At 38.9% G+C, this 12,782-nt stretch overlaps 1 long non-coding RNA gene across 2 annotated transcripts in view; it reads left to right on the top strand.

Annotated features, from left to right (window-relative positions):
* Nucleotides 1-12,782, top strand: part of LOC121434039 — a 33,193-nt gene that overhangs the window by 7,973 nt on the left and 12,438 nt on the right. Inside the window, exon 4 of one of the 2 annotated variants that reach the window (XR_005972387.1) lies at nucleotides 3,976-4,213. The exons of the other annotated variant lie outside the window; for it this stretch is intronic. This is a non-coding gene — a long non-coding RNA (uncharacterized LOC121434039). Of the gene's footprint in view, nucleotides 1-3,975; nucleotides 4,214-12,782 lie in introns of those variants that run through there. 2 annotated transcript variants of the gene reach the window in all.

Raw genomic sequence — 12,782 nt, 5'->3', positions numbered from 1 at the left:
AGGTGGGTAGGCAACAATGCAAGAATTCCTCGAACAACCTACAAAACAACATGGTTACACCAGACCCAGCTCCCAAGTTCCAGTTGAAGAGTGGATGGAATGAGAATGTGAGCAAAGAAGTCAATACCATAAAGGGTTCATACACTGAAACAGTTTACCTGAGCTAATGGTATCTTACCACCTTCAGCTGGACTGGAAAGGAACAAGCTTAGGATCATACTAGTCCCTCTGAATGTGATTGACAGTTGTATGGCTGGGGCAGACTGAGGGGCCACTGCAAGTGGCAGCACAATTTATCTATACTGTATGTATTGGCTGTTAGGAATATTTCTTAACATGAGCTCTCTGCCAATGAAAATTCCCAATCAAGCCAAATCAAAACAAGCTAAATTAAGAAATATCCAAGTTTAATGGAAGTTCTGCATTCTCAAGTGGCCCCGAGGGGGAATAGTGAGCCCACAAAAGTGACCACTGGGAGGAAGACAAAGAGACCACATGTTCCTCTTTTGGGAGTTCATTTAAATACTCTGTGGAAGTGGTTTTGACCCCCATGGCCTGCTGGGATTTGGAGTCCAGACCAATATAACTCTCAGGCCTGGGGGCTGGGATAGATGTGAGTGGCTGGGATGTACGCTTCCAACTTAGCATTCCTCACTCTTTGGATATAGAGGTGATAGAAAATTGGAGTGATAATTATGACAAAAATTTGGCTATCTTTGGAAAAAAAAAAGGTCATAGACTCAAATCTGGCTACTTCCTGTAAGCATGGGCGACCTGGGGAAGGTGAGAGCTAGGTGTCCACATTCAGTGAGAGGTGTGGCTGGAAAGGCATCCCATGTACTGTCATCCCAGAGATGTCAGGCATCTGTTCCTTGGGGGAGGTGAGAAGGCAGGTGTCTAGGAAAAAATTGTTATCATCAAAGATGAGTGTTCCAGAATGAGGAGCAGGTAGGCCCTTCATTATGGCATCTTGGAAAACTGGAGGGTTGAAGGCCTTTTCGTCTGGACAGACCAAGTGTCTTGAGTAGGCACCTGCTTGAGCCTGGAGAGATGGTACCAGCATGGATGTCCCAAGAGCTTGGCAGCCAACAGGGTGATGAGGATTACCGTGTGAGGTCCTGTCCATTGAGGTTTAAGACACCTAGGACTTAACTGTTTGAGATGTACTCTGTCCCCTGGGGAGAACAGGGTAGGTTTAGGGGCATTAGGGTCCACTGGTGGCAAGGAAACAACTGTCAGTGTGTGAACAGAAAAAGGACTTCAAAGGGAAGAGATAGGGTAGGTACCCTGCCAGTGGAAGAGTTTGGACTGGGAGGTGATGGTTGAGAAAGGCCTGCTATAAAGAAGCTCAAAAGGGCTCAGCCCATAGGGTAACATGGGGTGACCCTGAGGCGAGTCAGAGCAATGGGGAGAAGGGAGGACCAAGATAACCTGGAGAGATTGGTTAGTTGTTGTTTGATGAGTCCCATTGTGCAGATGTTCTGATGGAGGAGAGTCATTTGGCTATCTGTTGCTTTCATTGGTTAATTAATAAAGAAACTGCTTGGCCTGATAGAACAGAACATAGGTGGGTGGAATAGACAGAATAGAATGCTGAGAAGAAGGGAAGTGAGCTCAGGCTCATTGGAGCCAGCCGCCAGGTCAGACATGCTGAATTTTTCCTGGTAAGACACCACTTCATGGTGGTACACAGATTATTAGAAATGGGTTAAGCAAGATATGAGAGTTAGCCAAGAAGAGGCTAGATATAATGGGCCAGGCAGTGTTTATATGAATACAGTTTGTGTGTTGTTATTTCCGGGGCTAAGCTAGCCTTGCGGAAGCTGGGCGAGATGAAAAGCAGGCCTGCCCGCCTTATCACTACAATGTTGAGAGATTCTGACATGAGAGCCATGACGCTGAGCCTGCTTGCTGCTTTTCTATCTGAGAGAGATCAGGAAGAGAAAAGAGAACACGGGGAGAATTGGGAGGGCTATCCCAGTGCACAGAGGGGGTCCAGGAGTGGAGAGATGAAGTAGGAGTGGGAGGAGAAGGTTGGTAATGTGGAAGCTGACCTTGAACCTTTGAATTGGGAAGGTAGGGGAAAAAATGTTGCTTCACAGGAGGGGTTTGGGTAGTGTCAGCTTGAGGGAGTGGGGGAGCGCTCAGTGCCTCTGGCAGCATGGTGCTGTGAGACACCAGGGGAGGGGCAAGAGCGCAGTGCCCAAAAAACGTGGGCATATGTAAGCTGTGTCCATTTGTCTGTCCGCAACAAAAATTTTCCAGGTCCCGGAGGACATTTGAGGCCAAATCTTAGGGAATAGGGAAATTAGCCATTTAGGACAGATTGCATTTAGGACAGGCCCAATTTAAAAGGATTTTGAAAGAGGCATCACAGGAGCAACAGAGGATCTGGCTTTGAACTGCAAGAGCCCATTTTAATGTCTATGTCCAGCTACATGACCTAAGTCTACTCCAACGTGTCCACCAAAATGGCTCTTAGGTTTAAATGGGGCCATGGAAATTGCATGCTTGGCCTCCCAAAACAAACAAATCTCCACCTCAGCCAAGGCCAGACGGCCGGTCTGACAGCTGCTGGTAACTGAACCCCTGGCGCAGGCCCGTGGCTTAAACAGGAATCTGAAAAATGACAAAAATAATTATGAATGGGTCCCGACAAAACCCTATAGCATAGACAAGAAAAGGGACTTGTAATTCTCTTAGCCACCTGTAAGGCTGCACTTCCAAGTTCTAAGGCAGGCACATGTGGGCAGAACCTTGGGAACAGGGCCCGCATGACCCATGTGTACACATGCATGGTTAACTCCACCCGTGACTCAACTAAGCCCCTCTATGCGCATGCATAGGTCGCCCACCATCTGTGTCATCAGCATCTGATGTGCTCACGCAAAGCCCCTGTGCATAGGTGCAAGACGTAGTGTCACCCATCATTAGCATCTGATGTAGACATGGCTTTCCCCTATGCGCATGTACTAGGAAGTCTTTAAAAGCTAGGCATGCCATCTTTACTCACTCTCTCTTTGCACACCATTTCCTCTGGTCCGTGAGCACATTCTTCTTTTAATAAACTTCTAAGTGAGTTTGTTTTTGTCTCGTATCCTTTTCTCACTCTCATTGGACATTTCAGGACTCACCAAAATACAGCCGCTGTAGCCCAGAAGCCGGGATAAGCATGTTGTGGAGAATTCAGATTGTAGACTAGGGGGCTATCAACACATGGTCTAGGACCATGTGAAAAGGGCTGCCCTGTCTCGGTGGGACCTCCAAGATGTTAGGAATATTTCCTAACATGAGCTCTCTGCCAACACAAATTCCCAATCTAGCCAAATCAAAACAAGCCAAATTAAGAAATATCCAGGTTTAATGGGAGTTCTGCACTCTCGGGTGGCCCCAAGGGGGAACCAGGAGGCTGCAAACATGACCACCAGGAGAAAGGAAAACAGACCACATGTTCCTCTTTTGAGAGTTCATTTAAATACTCCATGGGTGTGGTCCTGACCCCTCCCTGGTGGGGAGTCAGGACCTGGCCTGCTGGGATTTAAAGTCCATACCAATATAACTCTCAGGGCCAGGCCTGGGGGTTAGGATAAATGCGAAGGGCTAGCTAGGGTCTACACTCCCAACTTAACACTGGCTTTTGGGGATCCTATTGTCATTGGATATATACCTTGCTCAGCCTAGATGTACTAGGGAGGGCCTTGGAACTTCTACAAAGCAAGTGCCTTTCCCTCTCTTAGGATTATGTAGGGATGGAGTGGGAGGGTGTGTGGAGGGAATAGGAGGGGGGGAGGGAGTGAAAATTTGGATTGGTATTTTTAAAAATAAATCTGTAGGTTCATATTTTCCACATGGTGTGACAGCCAAGCTCTCAGACCATGGTTGGTATCCAAAGCAGTTACTATCCTGCCAGACAGCCTGCCACTACCTAAAAAAAGGTTCAGGATATACTCATCCTTCTCTTTTGTTATTATGTAGATTGCCTGGGAAGAAGTCTGAATTCCAACCTAGTGACCAAGTTGCTGAAGTGACTGTAGTCCCATTACCCACCAGAAAGAGAATATTAATGAACATCCACCTTAGTTTACCTTGAGGAATAAAAGGTGTTTAAATAATAAACGTGGATGATACTCAAGAATGAAGGAAGCCTGAGACTCCCTTACAATATTGCTGTGTGAACTGTGTCCTAATTTTTCCTGTGCATCCATGCTGGTCCATAGAGGGAAAAGTAGTTTATGTTGTGGTATCAGACCCCGACATTAATCTAATAAATTAAAAAATGTTTTAGCTTTAAAACAAAAGTCAAATTTTTATTTGAAAATGGAACTTGAATTATGCACTGCTTTGGAGAAGAGGGTTTGCTTTTGGTTCCACAAGGAACAAGAGGCTATGGATTTTTTCCAGGTTAAGATAGAGCAGGTTTGATGAAGGCAGACCTCATGAACCTTGACAAGTACTGTCTTTCAATAAAGGTTACCACTAGTCCTCCTAGGACATGAACAGTATTTCAAAATTTGATCAGGGCCCCTAAAGATACTTTGCCCAACAATATCAAGAAGGAATTTGGAGAAAATGATGTCCACATTTCCAATCATCTTGGGGTCATGAATGGTCTTTGGTTATTTTGTTATTTGTTGCTATGGATATTTGATATATTTAGGGGAATATAGGAATATAGGACAAAGATAACCCTTATTCTCAGTCATTTTTACATTAACATGGATTTTGGTATACAAATATAACTTTAAAGTTAATTTTATACACTTTATATTTCTATGTTTGTTTCAAAAATGTTGTATAGTGATACAAATTTAAGGTCAATTTTTTTAGACTATATGCATATTTCTCCTCTTGTATATGGTATTATATTGATTTTCTTCATTTAAAATGAAATGTATAGCTACATAATACAAATTAATAGTCATATCTAATCATCAAACTTAGAGTTATGTAGATAGGTTTTTTTTTAGATATGCCGAGATATAGTTCAAATGAATAGGTAATCTTCAAACACTTCAAAGACCTACAGAATATAACATTTTAAGAACTTAAACTTTCCTTGACAGTGACAGAAAGACATTTCTTTATGGCAGCACTGATTTCTACAAGAGGATGATAGGCATCAAAGAAGTTCCTTATGGAGTTTGCTTTCAATGTAACAAGGCTAAACATTTAGGCAAAAACTGCTCTTGGCTGGACTGTTTGACTGTGTGGTATATAAACTGGACATTTGAGACCCACAGGAAAAATGACTGCTGAATTTGCAATAACAAGGTGTGGCAGTCCTTCAGGATTCCTGATTCAGTGAGAAATCTGACAGGTACTCTAGGCCTATAGGCTGAAGAAGGATGCCCCAACATTACAGAAGCACTTTGAGTGACTGTCCAGGGAGTCATATGCCTCTGCCATTTCTAGAGTTTTGGTTGTTTTTCATACTGCATTCAAAGTCAGGAAGCAGAGAGATGAGCACTCAGTTTACTTTCTCCTTTCTATTCAGTTTAAAACTGTGTATTGAATGGTTCTGTCTACCTTTGGGATGGATTTCCCTATCTCAGTTAACCTAATATCAACATTCTCTCAAGACATTCTCAGAATCTTACCCTCTGAGTGATTCTGGGTCCTATTAAATTAACAAACAACACTGATTCAGTTTTTATTGGTGTTAGTTTGGGAGTGGTCCTACCTTGGCCTCATAGTTCAGCCTAACATTGAACTCATAATCATCATAACCATTATAACTGTTTTCAAGTGTTTTCTTTCTATTTAACCAATTCTCTTTGATTCCTTCCATTTTACATTAAAATTTTGTATTAGAATTCAGAGAAATGGTTTTCCTAATAGCATTTCCATATTTTAATATACTTTCTTCCCTGCCCCCTCTCCACTGCTCTCTGGTGTGGGATTCCCCTCTGTATGCTGTGATTACCATTAGTGAATAAAGAAACTAGCTAGGCTTGTTGATAGGGCAGAATGTAGGAAAGCTGTAAAAACTGAGATGAAAGTTGGGAAAAAGGAGGAGGAGTCGGAGAGAATTCTTCAACTGTTTTCTTTATGTATTTCCCCTCTCTTCCCTCCAATATATAACTCTTGTCAAAGCATCATTGGTTCAGCTACTTTTTTGCCTGTTTCTGAATCACCATTTTGACTATTGTTTCTCTGTTATACTCCTTCATTAGAACTTATATTTGAAAGAGAAAGTACCACCAAAAAGGAAAGAAGCCTAGTTAAATTTTGGACACCAACTACTTTGACTATTATGATGTTTTCAGTTCACTTTAACATATTTTGTCAGGTATTTTTTTCAATATTATTACCAGAAAGAAACAATCTTATGCTTAATACCCAGAGAAAAACCTTTCTGAGATTTCTTCTCTTTGATCCAGGCACCCACCTAAGAATAGGTAAATTTAATCTGAGCATACTTATTAAAGCTGATTGTTGCAGTTGTCCATTGATGAAAACCATGCTGTTACCCCTGGGAAGGATGCATAAATGTTTTATGAAAGGGGAATATCATCGACCTAGCAAGGACCTATGGAAGCAGTGCTGCAGGCCTGAGAGCTTATTTTAGGGAGTTCATGGGCATTGGGCTCCTTTAACTTTTGCTATACTTATTATGGTAATTCTTAGTTTTGCTTTGACAGTTGTGATTATAGCTGAATTTACTGGGAACAAAAGCTAAAAGATTCTCTAAAAGTTTTTACAAAGAAATTAAGCCTCTCTGCATTCATTCACAGAAACTGGTTATTCCAGTCACCATTGGCTACCATTGAGATAATTCTGGTTAAGCAAGAGGAACTCACTATGCTTAATTATTCTTGCTAACTTAACTATCCTAAAAAAGATAACTATATTCCAAATAACTTATGAACTTGGGATATGGCTTTCTAAAAGATTACATTAAAAACTGATGGGACACATAATAAAAAAGTAAAGGATAAGAAAGGTCAGACATCTCTCTGGTGCCAGGAAACCAATAACTGGTTAGATGTTTTATTCAGTTAAAACTCCCAGTTCCTTTGGAAGTATAAAGTATACATGGAAACTGTCAGGAAGAAGAGAAATTTGGTTCCAACAATTAAAAAGTTAGGTAATCATTTCAATTTTGCAAATCTATAATGAATAGCATTGTAACTGTTGTTCAGGTAAAAGTGATATACAGGTTTCCTAGAAATTGACTTACACTTGAAAATAATATTCTAGGTATGACATCATACACTCAGCCATTTACAAATAAATAAAAACTATCACATTGTTTAGGACTAATCTTGAGGCTTGAATATCTTCTTATAACTGCATGGTTGTTACCAGCTAGGAAACGATATAGATAAGATATACCTGGCTAGATATAATTATTTGGCTTGTAATATAAAAGATAATGATATGGGTCAATGACACCAAGTCAGTGGGAAAGAGGAAAAGAAACTATAATGGGTAAATGTTAATGATTTTGAAAATTGATTAAAGCAGAATTAAAGGCATTATAACTTCTCATGCTTAAATGCAATAGAACTTGAGTTGGTATTTTTTGATGACATCTGTTTGAAAGTCAGCCAGTACTTGGACTCTTCAATTTTCATCAACTTTACACCTCTGACCTGCAGCTCAGAATCCTGCTAGAACTGGGTTTCTAGCAGTCTATATGCTTCTTTGTACCAAGTGGATTTTTGGACTTCATCATAGATTCCTAGAGAAAAATGCAAAGCTTTAAAGTCTCACTGGTGTAAATTTTGAAATAAGGAAGCTGTAGGTATAGTGTGAAGGCCCAAAAATGTGAGCCTATTTCCACCTTGTCTAAAGGTCAGAAAGTTTCAGCTTACTCAAGTTGTTTCCATCCCACCCTGACCAAAGATCAGATAGTTGGAACTTACTTCTATTCCTTCAAGGTTATTGTCTGTTTCTACCTCAGAGGGCCCAGCTAGATTTAGATCAGAGAGTTCTCTTCTCTCAAGGTTATTGTCAACAGGTGTGGCTAATATCCAGATCTTGTATTACAGGTATAGTGAAGTAGATCTATTTCTACCTCAAACAAAAGTCTAAGAATCCAACTTAGTTCCTACTACCATAGGGAGAGAACAATGGTTTCCACCCTGGTAGTGGTTCACGTACAAAATGTTTTGGTCTAAGGTATGACTGTTACTTATCTTGTTCTAGCAACATAGTGTTTAAAGAAGAATGCAGCCCACAATCTTCAACTGGTCTGTTCATTTCCTTGTATCATGTTAATGCAGTTTTTTTTTTAATTTTAATCTTACTCCTGCCTTTTGTGGTTAGGGTATTTAAGCAAATATAAATTAAATGCAAGCGATTTTCAGTATTCACTGGAACTCTCTCCTGTTACTGTTTTATTCTTTTCATTCATGTCTTTGTTCTCTTTACTTATTTTTTTAATCTGCATACCCCTAACATGCATGGTAAGTGGTATCTTTTTCAAAGAGGGTCTCTGACAGAATAGTTCAGTGGCAGAACACTTAACTAATGTGTGTAATGCCCTGAAAATTGATCACTAACACCATAAACATTTAAAAACTTTTTAAAATAATATATATCTTCTTGGTTACAATGAGCAAATTTTTATGTGATTGTTTTTACTTTTATTTACTTGATATATGTAGTGTACTTGTGGGTGTCTGTGTGTGCATACGAGCACAAATATGCACATGTGAGCATGAAGCATGTCTTTTCTGTGCTCAAAGGTTCTACATGATTACAATGAGTGACTTACTCTCTATCACCTTCTTTTTTTTTTGAGGCAATGTCTCTCACTGAAGCTGTATCTAGGATGTTGGTTTAGGAGCACAAGCAATCCTTTTGATTCCACACTGTCCCCACCATGATGGGATAATGTGCATACCCAGACACAGCTGTCTCTTAATGTGGCTGCTGAAGATTATAGCTCACGTCCTCATGTTTGTATAGCAAATAATTCTCTGTACTGAATCATCTTCTTAACTTTATTTGGTCCATGTTGAAAGCCACATATCTAATCTGATTCAGTTTGTAAACAATCAGAGAACATGGTAGTTGAAATGTGAATGTCGGTGGTTCATGTTTAGTTTACAGTTATAAGAACTGTAAGTGAAAGACTGAGGATATCTCAAAGTTGTTTAGATTTGCATTTCCCTAATCGCTAAGGAGGTTGAGCATGACCTTAAGTGTCTTTTGGCCATTCGAACTTCTTCTGTTGAGAATTCTCTGTTCTGTTCTGTGCTCCATTTTTTAATTGGGTTAATTAGCTTTTTAAAGTCTAGTTTCTTGAGTTCTTTATATATTTTGGAGAGCAGACCTTTGTCTGATGTGGGGTTGGTGAACAACTCCCAATCAGTAGGTTGCCTTTTTGTCTTAATGACAGTGTCCTTCTCAGTTTTAGGAGGTCCCATTTATTCAATGTTGCCCTTATTGTCTGTGCTACTGGGGGTTTGACCTTATTGAAGGAGGTGTAGAATTTCTAGTTCTTGTTCTCTATCTCTTTCTTTGTCTCATACTTGTGGATTAAAATGCACATTCTCACGTACCATCCTAGCTAGCACTATGCTTGACAACTACCTCCCATACTCCTTGTCAGGATTGTCACAAACTCTAACCCTCTGGAACCATAAGCCCCCAAATTAAATTCTTTCTTTTATAAGATACCTTTGTAATATTGGAACAGAAATTGTAACATACACAATTTGACAAATATAATTGTAGTCTAAGACTGTGCTTCCATTTCCTGGCTGCCCAGACCTGAGTAATCACACAGACATTATATAATTACAACACTATTTGACCATTGGCTCAGGCGTATTCCTAGCTAGCTCTAAAATCTTAAACTAACCCTTTTCTTTTAATTTATATATCATCATGAGGCTGTGGCTTACCAGAAATATTCTGGCATCTTTCTCCTTCTTCAGTTACATGACATCAGTTTAAATCTATCTACTCTCTCTATATGTATCTTTATTTGCATTTCCTGCCTGACTTTACTCAGCTAAGCCATTGGTCAAAAGGGTTTTATTAACCATTCAATAAAAGTAACACATATAAAGAAGGAATTCCCACATCATCACCCCTTCTGTACAATCAGAAAGGAAGGCTTTAACTTTAAAATTGTAAAAAATACAATATACAAAGCAGTAACCAAGCAAGAATTATAGTTACAATATTTACTCCACTTACATTTGACAAATTAAGAAAAATATTCTATCATCTCTTCTGTCTTTGTGAATCTAAAGTTTTATATATAATGTGTCTTTTTTCATACCTAAGGAACACTTTAAATATATGTTACTCAAATCCATCAAAGAATACAGAGGGATATACTATTACCTAAATAAGCTGGAAGTGCATTGTAAGCAACTTCCAAAGTTCTAGAATCAACAGATACATCTTGCTTCCTGGAAAATAACACAAAGCTTTTTGGAACATTGGGGAATCAGTCTTTAGCCCATAATATCTGGTAGATTTTTCAGTAAAGAAGAAAATTTGAATATCCATTCTGTCTTTTTCTGTTAAAGTTCATTAGTTACCTTCTTTTGGGTGTCCTGCAGAATGTCTGATAGTTTCTTCTTTGAAGCAGGAGCCCTGAAATATTATCCTCTTTCTTTTTAGAAAATACAGCAGTCACTTTTCTGTGGTTATTGCATGTCACAGAGCATATCATCAGTCTACACAAGAGAAGTTTCTTGCTAAATCACCTAGCCTTGTCACATTGAAAGTAAATTATGTAATCAGTCTCTTCAATTCCCATCACCTCTTTGAAGTAATTGGTGCTACCAGTAGCAGACATGTCCCACTGTTGAAAAAAGTGTAAATTCTTAAAAACTTTGAATTGATATATTCTTTAGGTCTTTGAACTATTGAAGATTATTGATATAACTGAAATATATCCCTGCATATGTAGAAAACATAACTATTATGACTAAAAGTTTCATTATTATAGCTGATAATATATTAACCTATATTTCTTAACTATATATTACTTTTGAAAATTGTTTCTTTTGAGCTATATATTTTTCTTTCTGCTCCCCTCCATTCCTTTCCCTTCCCATCCTTTCCTCTATCATGGTCTGCATTCATCCAATTTATTCAGGAGATCTTGTAATTTTATACTTCCCATCTACGTTTGATCCATGTATGTCTCTCTTAGGGTATTTTTTGTTGTCTAGGTTCTCTGAGATTTTGAATTGTAGGCTGATATGTTTTGCATTATCTAAAAGCCACTTATGAATGATCACATATGATATTTCTCTTTATGGGTCTGAGTTAACCCACTCAGTATGATATTTGCTATACCCATCCATTTGCTCGTAAGTTTCAATATGTCATTTATTTTTTCTGCTGCATAGTACTCCATTGTGTAAATGTACAACATTTTCTTTATCCATTCCTCAGTTGAGGGGCATTTAGGTTGTTTCCAGGTTCTGGCTATGACAAATAATGTTGCTATGAACATAGTTGAGCACTTTTCCTTGTGGTTTGATTGAGCATCCTTTGGGTATATACCCAAAAGTGGTATTACTGGGTCTTGAGGAAGCTTGTTTCCTAATTTTCCAAGAAATCACCATACTTAAATCAAAAGGGGTTGTACTAGTTTGCACTCCTACCAGAAATGGAGGAGTGTTCCCTTTAGCCACACATCCTCTCCAGCATAAGTTGTCATCAGTGTTTTTTTATTTTTATTTATTTGTTTATTTATTAAAGATTTCTGCCTCCTCCCCGCCACCGCCTCCCATTTCCCTCCCCATCCCCTGATCAAGTCCCCCTCCCTCATCAGCCCAATGAGCAATCAGGGTTCCCTGACCTGTGGGAAGTCCAAGGACCACCCACCTCTATCCAGGTCTAGTAAGGTGAGCATCCAAACTGCCTAGGCTCCCACAAAGCCAGTACGTGCAGTAGGATCAAAAACCCACTGCCATTGTTCTTGAGTTCTCATCAGTGTTTTTGATCTTGGCCATTCTGACAGGTCTTAGGTGGAATTTCAGAGTTGTTTTGATTTGCATTTCTCTTATAGTTAAGGATGTTGAGCATTTCTTCAAGTGTCTGTCACCATTTTGGATTCCTCTGTTGAGAGTTCTATGCTTAGGTCTGTATCCCATTTTAACACACAAACATTTTCTAGGATTGTAAGCATGGGTAAGTGAGCTTATGAAAAGGAGGATATTAAATATTTATTGGAGAAAAATCATGAATAATAATAAAGTAGAGAGTCACCATGATTGTCTGCCTTGGGAGTATTGGAGGCTGTGGTAAAATTCTGGCCACCACACAAGAGGGGAAAGACATCTATAGAATATTCCATCCAAACAGAAAAGAATATACCTTCTTTTCAGCACCTCATGGAAGTTCCTCAAAAACTGACCACATACTTGGTAACAAAACAAACTTTAACAAATACCAAAAAAAAAAAAAATGGAATAACCCAATTTATCTGATCAGATCACCATGGTTTAAAACTAGAAGTCAACAACAATACTAAGGAAAGCCCACAAACACATTGAAATTAAACAGTGCTCAACTCAATCATCAATGGGTCAAGGAAGAAATAAAGGGAGAAATTAAAGAATTTGAAAATGACCACAAAACATACCCAAATTTATGGGACACAATGAAAGCAGTGTTAAGAGGAAAGTTCATAGCAGTAAATCTACATAAAGAAGCTGGAAAAACCCCACACTAGTGAATTAAAAGAACATTTTTTAAAACTTTAGAACAAAAAGAATAAAACTCACCTAAGAGAATTAGGTGGAAAGAAATAATCAAATTAAAAACTGAAATCAACAAAATAGAAACAAAGAAAACAATAC

Source organism: Microtus oregoni, unplaced genomic scaffold (genome assembly GCF_018167655.1).
Source record: "Microtus oregoni isolate MIOR12 unplaced genomic scaffold, Mior012 000002F_ref0000024, whole genome shotgun sequence".
Lineage (NCBI taxonomy): Eukaryota > Metazoa > Chordata > Mammalia > Rodentia > Cricetidae > Microtus > Microtus oregoni.
This window is presented reverse-complemented; position numbering and strand designations above follow the sequence as displayed.